Below are 6287 nucleotides of genomic sequence, written 5' to 3'. Positions count from 1 at the left end.
CATCTTTGCCCAATCCTCCTCAGTCACAAGCTATCGGAGGTAGCTGGCTATGCCCACCAGAGTAGACAGGACCCGGGCATCCTCCAAGATTGTGAGAACGGTCGTTCTCTTACGCTCGAGGTCCACACTCAAAGCGGGAAATTGCTTCACTAGTTTAGGGCTCGAACTCGGCCCGTCAGCTCCCGAAGGCACATCCTTCTTTGGGACCTACAGGTGACCAAGCCCGAAAAACTCCTCCAGTGCAGCTATGTCCATGACGTCGAAAAATGTATTAAGGGCATCATCTGGACCCTGCACTCCCTCACTTGATTTTTCTTTGCCCTCTTGGGCCTATTCGAGCATGGACTCGGTATATGAGGGTGTCATCATGATGTCAATGATATCGGTTGCCTCCTTCGGAACAGGAGAGACTTCCTAAGACGCCGCATCATCCATCTCCCCCTCATGTTCCCAAGTTAAAGGGGAATCAACCTCATGGTCCTCTTTCTCAGTCGTCGCCTGCTCCCCCTTAATAATGGCTGACCCATGAGCAACAAAGATGTCATATTCTTCGGGCTCATCCCTGAGCCGGTACAGGAAGTCAGGATCAGGTACCCTGGACCTGGTACTCTTCTTGGGTTTTCGGACCCAGGTGGCCGTTCTCTTCTTCCTCTTCGCCTCGGTGCCCGGGGAACCCGAGGACTTTCTCTTTTTTTCTTCTTCTTCTCCTCCTTCACGGCAGCCCCGGGCAGCCCCGAAATGGAGGGCTCGGCAAGCAAGGACGGATCCTCATCCTCATCCAGCAGCCTAAGTTTGGTCATCTTAGGTAGACCTATAAGAAAAGAGAAAGGGTTAGCACTATGTAAGTTAAGAGCGTGGGGATAACTATACAGGGAGGAACCTTACCATGAGAACGGGCCTCCTATGTAAGTTAAGAGCGTGGGGATAACTATACAGGGAGGAACCTTACCATGGGTACAAAGCTCTTCATGGGGGGCTCCTGAGCCACCTCGGGAACGGCCACCTCGGCATCTGCGGCCGGGTGGGAAGATGAAGGGGCAGCCTGCTGAGGTACCGACTTGGAAGTTTTTGCCATTATAATTTGGAAAATATTGGTCTGAAGAAAAATATGAAGATTTGAAGATGGTATGAAGGTCTAGGATGAAGGTTCAAAGAAGATGTATGAAGATGAAGAAACGAAGGCTCAATGAATAATGTATGAAGGTCTGGAGAAGTTAAAATCCATTAGAATATTCGAAGGTAAAGTCTGGAATCGAAAAGTGGAAGAAGTGAAGAGGGTTGAGGTTATAAGAGAAAAGGCAATCAATGCGCGACGTTTCGCATTCGAAGACAGCCAACCGATGACTGACACGTGTGCGAAGTCAAAACGACGCGACTGATGGGACATTTCGATTTACTCTCCATCTCAGCTATAACATACGATGGAAAAAACCGGTGTTCATCTATCGTTTCCCGTCGTTTCGGCAAACCTACTCTCCAGAAAATGAGGGGACTATCTGTATACGGGTTAAATCAGGGATAAAGCATACCTTGATTTCCCGGTGAAGAAAACAGAAGAAGGGCATGGACGCACGAGAATGAAATCGAGTCCGGGAACCTTTCGTATTGAGACCCACGAAAGAAGAACGATGTGTTCATCAACGGTCGTGATAAAGTGACGCTCCCTGGACCCAGAACGAGTTTTAAAACCTCGAAAAATACGATAATCAGTTACACACGAAGGATAAAGGGCCGTGATATTCGCATCTGACCAGATATCACAGCGCGGATCTCGCTCGATATCGGTTACGAATCAGTAATTAGCTAGAAATGAAGATTTTTACTTTTTTCGACTTGTACTAGGGATGAAACTCTCCTACTATATAAAGGGAAAGTTTTTTTCTTTTGAGAGATATGGTAACACGCGAACCAACGCAATACAAATTTATTTTCCGGTTTCTACCTAGTGCAAAAGTTCCTTGCTTAACTGTTTTGTTCTTCATTAACGATTGGGTGGGAACCAAGGGTCCGATCGAGGGCAAACTACTGCTCAACCTAGGTTCAGGTCAGGACGTAACATTACAACTGGTTTGATCATTCATTTTGTCTTTAACTCGTTTATCTAATATTCTTGATTATTTGTGTTGAATCAATCCACATATCCTTAAAACCACGTATAAATTCAATTGTTATCCGATTTAAGGGTAAACAATATATAATCCTTATTTATTAGTATGACCATTAAATTTAATCAAGATAATGATTTTCAAAATTCTAATAAAGGTTAGAAATTTAAAAGCTGTTATAGTATAGTGGAAGAAACGTGCCAAAACGAAAATAATTGAGTAAAATAGTCTTTGATTTGATTCACTCTATTTCTCATTCACTTTTGTAATTATTGGCCAACTTTATTTTGTGTTGAAAGGGAAAACAAGGACAGATATCTGATTTTTTTTTTCATTACGTATCATATACTTTCGATTAACTTTTGTAATTATTGGCCAACTTTATTTTGTGTTGAAAGGGAAAACAAGGCCAGGTATCTGATTCTTTTTTTTATCATTGCGTATCTCATTCCTCTTAGAAATCCAGGAGAAGCAAAAGTTGAAGAGACCAACGAAAGAAGAAATTAACGGCCAAACCAAAGAAGTAACTTTCTGCATTTTCTCGTTCTATATATGCTCGCTATAAATTAATTTATGAGTATTATTTTCTACCTCTAGTGCAAATCACATGACTCAAATGGATAATAATTTTGTTTGAGTCTTGAGATTCTTATTGTCTCTTCTTCTTTTGTTTTCGGTTTTACACTTGGTATTTAATTCCTGCTTTGGGGCCAGTTTAATCCGAAATCACGACGAAACATCCCACTTTAGAGGTAAAATACTCCGTATCAAAAATAACTTCATTCCCAAGGCCGATCTAACACGATCGCTTTGGTTAAGAATGTATGAGTACTTATTACTGGCACTGTTTTAAAAGGCATTTTCGGGGCGAGGCGTACCAAAAACGCCCCGAGGCGATGCTATGGGGCGAAAGTCTCAAGAGGAGTACGCCCAGCAATTTGGGACATAAGCCCGGGCGTTCGAGGCGTATTCCCGGGCGTTCGGAGCGTACGCCCGGGCGTTCGGGGCGTATGCCGGGACGTTTAAGGCGCGTTTTGTTAGTGAGAAGTAAGCCCCAGAGACTTTTTCAAATTAAAATAAAATTTGTTGAATAAGTCCTTCATATAATACCCAAATTCTCAAAAGTCAGTTTGTTAATTACTCAAAAGGTTTAAAAAAGAACTCAGATGTATTAAATTTAAAAGTCAACACCTTTTTTATTGATTTAAGCCCTAATTCATGGTCTTTCCCAATTTTTAATCTTGTTTGCTAATATCTCCCAAAAGCAATAAATATTTAATTTTTTTTATAAATACAAAGAGAACTACATTCTCCTTCGTAGCAGCAAATTCAAAGTTCAAATTGGAGGTTAATCATCCTTTTTGTTCCTCCATATAGAACTTTATTTTTTTAGAATCAAATTACTTGTGCTTGTAAGTAGCGCACACACACACACACACACACACACACACACACACACACACACACACACACACACACACACACACACACACACACACACACACACACACACATATATATATATATATATATATATATATATATATATATATATATATTTTTCTTCAATTTTTATGCAATTTTACCTGTTTATAAATATTTACTGTCATTATATTATTTTATAAAATATTAAAAATTAAATACCTATGGGGCTTACGCCCCGTGCCTCGGGGCTTACGCCCTGCTGAGGCATATATAAAACGTCTCGCCTTACGCGCACGCCTTTTAAAACACTAATTACGGGTACCACATCCTCCGATGGTTACTCATAATTAGTCTTGTGTTCTTTTGGAAATGATGTACAATTACAATCTGTGAATTGAAATTTAATTCAATTTTGTTACCATACCATTTTAAACCTATATTTTGTTACTTATTGGGATTACGGTTCAAGAAAGTAAAGAGGGATTGCGCACTCTATTTCTTTTTTGGTTTTTTACTCGGTGTCCAGTACCTACAGTGGGCCCGACTAAATCCGGCGCGGGAAGTCCCACATTTGAGTTCAAGTATATTGATATGAATAAAGCTACTCAAAAATTAAAAAGATTATTTCTAGAACATTAATACTACCTAAAAGAAGATTTCATTAAACAATTATCTCAAAAAAGATTAAATAGATTAATTATTTATGTTATTAATTGAAAAGCAATGATTAAAATAAATTATATACATATCATTAATAATTTTTCATTTCAAAATATTTAAAAAACATAATTTAAATAAGAATATGTATGATTTTTTTAAAACTTAAGGCCTCTTAATAAAGTTTAGCTTTAGGCCACTATTTTTCTTGAGCCGCCCCTAATTGTAGCTGAAATAAATTCATTTCTGATGTAAACATATTTCACCTCTATTTTAACTCACCTTATATATATATATATATATATATTAAAGGAATAAAGTTACCATATATAATTGGCATTATGATTAAGCCAAGTGGCAAGTCAATAAATGTCAATAGTATATGGTAACTTTATTCTATATTTGACTATGTTAGTTAAATACAAATATACTCTCTCTCTCTCTCTCTCTCTCTCTCTCTCTCTCTCTCTCTCTCTCTCTCTCTTTATATATATATATATTGAATTTGAATTAAAGAATAATTTTGAATTTATAGATAAAGCTTTAAAATTCGAATTTAAATTAAAAATAAAAATATATCCTTTTTTTATCATGTTATCATACTTAATTTGGTTAATGATCATATGCAATCGTGTTAGGAACTTTTGTTATCTTTTCTAATTATTTAAATACTACTTTGCCTCTGGCCAAAAAAAAAAAACTTCTCCATATAACTATAAATCTCTTTCACATTCAAGACCCTATAATTATAGTTCTTTAAAACACTGTAGCTAGATTTGAATAAAGCGAATTTCTTTTAAAATAAATATAATATATAGGATACACGTCTATGTTTATCCAAATAACAAAAAAAATTAAAAATCGAGTAAAAGTTTACTTACATATATAATGAAGTAAATATACATGCTGGAGAAAGAAACATCACAAAAATCAGTCAATATTAAAAAAATATAAAAGGGCCAGAACTGTCCCTGAAGTATTAGAATTGATACAAAAATGCACTCCATCCATCTATTTGAATAAAAATACCCCTACCGTTATTTTTTTGGCTCAACATTACCCTTATTACCAACATAAAATTCTGAAAAAAAAATAAAATTTAATTAATATTCATGTGTCATCGTCCGATTGACCTAACTTAAATCCTAAACCAAATTTTAATTAAACCCACCCGTAACCCGCCCGATTATCGACCCGCCCCAATTTTAAAACATAACTCTTTCTTTCTTTCTCTCTCTCTCACCTCTGCCTCTTCGCCATTTCGTTTTAGTGAGTATTTTGTTACGAGTGTATGTCTATGATTATTCATGAGGCAAACTCAAGATTGAGTTCTCTATTAGAATAATTTTTATGGAAGATGAAAGGAATTGTCATATTCTTCTTAATGCAAAAAGTTTAGATTCTTTTTGTTGATGTAATGGATATTCTTTATTATATAATTTTTTTATTTGAAATTTCTGAAAGTTTTCTTCACTATTTTGTCATTCCTTTGTGAAAATTTGAGGATTGTTTTTGATTTTTTACTATTTATGTAATCTGTATTTCTATTTTTAATTTATTTCGCTATTTGTTCTATTAATTAATATGTAAGCTTTTCTGCTATGGGGAATTGGTATTGTGCAATTTCATACATATTGGGTTCATATGATGTACTAATAATAGTTGTCAATTTTTTTACTAGAGAGAGAGAGAGAGAGAGAGAGAGAGAGAGAGAGGAGTTAAAACTTAAAATCGGAGCGGGTCAATATTTGGACGAGTTACAGGTGAGTTTAATTATATTTTAGTTGATGTTTAAGTTATGGTAATAGAACAGTGACACGTGGATATTAATTAATTATTTTTCCTCCAGAAATTTCTATTAGTAATAAGGGTAATGTTGAGCCAAAAAAATAATGGTAGTGGCATTTTTATTCAAATAGGTGGACGGAGGGCATTTTTGTGTCAATTCTAATACTCCAAGGACAGCTCTGGCCCTTTTCCGTTAAATTATTTTTGTTTTTTTCTTTTTCTTTTGAAGAATATTTGTTTGAAGAGTCAATTTGTATAAATGGACATCAAACAAATAACAAAACTTTGGCTATACAATTGCTATTATTAATT

Source organism: Nicotiana tabacum, chromosome 23 (assembly GCF_000715075.1).
Source record: "Nicotiana tabacum cultivar K326 chromosome 23, ASM71507v2, whole genome shotgun sequence".
In the NCBI taxonomy this organism is placed as follows: domain Eukaryota; kingdom Viridiplantae; phylum Streptophyta; class Magnoliopsida; order Solanales; family Solanaceae; genus Nicotiana; species Nicotiana tabacum.
The sequence above is the reverse complement of the archived record's forward strand: the minus strand, read 5'-3'. Positions refer to the sequence as shown.